Source organism: Gekko japonicus, unplaced genomic scaffold (assembly GCF_001447785.1).
Source record: "Gekko japonicus isolate JY-2015 unplaced genomic scaffold, Gekko_japonicus_V1.1 scaffold121, whole genome shotgun sequence".
In the NCBI taxonomy this organism is placed as follows: Eukaryota; Metazoa; Chordata; class Lepidosauria; order Squamata; family Gekkonidae; genus Gekko; species Gekko japonicus.
The window spans coordinates 109931-110398 of NW_015174275.1; the positions used below are offsets into that span (position 1 = coordinate 109931).

At 53.0% G+C, this 468-nt stretch overlaps 1 protein-coding gene across 1 annotated transcript in view; it reads left to right on the forward strand.

Annotated features, from left to right (window-relative positions):
* Positions 1–28: 28 nt before the first annotated feature.
* The window catches only part of MYCN (v-myc avian myelocytomatosis viral oncogene neuroblastoma derived homolog), a 5692-nt gene continuing 5252 nt past the window's right edge, over positions 29–468 (forward strand). The window contains exon 1 of the mRNA XM_015423774.1: positions 29–66. The gene's annotated coding sequence lies outside the window, so the exon portion shown is untranslated. The remainder of the gene's footprint in view (positions 67–468) is intronic.

Here is a 468-nt window from a genome sequence, read left to right on the forward strand (position 1 = left end):
TCAGAGATCACCATCTGCTGCTTCCATCCCCCTACCCCCCCCCCCCTTCTTCGCCAGCGCCAGGAGGTAAGAAGGCAGAAGCATAAATGCCGGGTATGCGGGCGAGGGGGGGGATCACGCCGTAATTTTTTTAAAGGCATCCTCGCTCGTGAAAGGGGGAGGGGGGATTGCATTTCTGTCTGTAAATGCATGGCGTACAGACTCGCGTTGGCATTTCAGGGATTGCTCCTGGCAAGGTCGGCTTTGGTTTTTTTCATTCATCAGAAGCCAAGCATTGGGGGAAGAAAAGAAAAACCCCACCACCCTGGATGTAGCTTGTGTTGCAGAAGAGCTTTTGTTCGGTCGTTTGCAGATGCCGTGCCTCTGCTTTTTAAGAACTCCTGCCTTGGTGGGGAATCGAGAAGGCGATTCGACCAAGAGACGAGAAGATAATAATTGTACAATAGTGGCGGGGGGGAGAGACGAGCC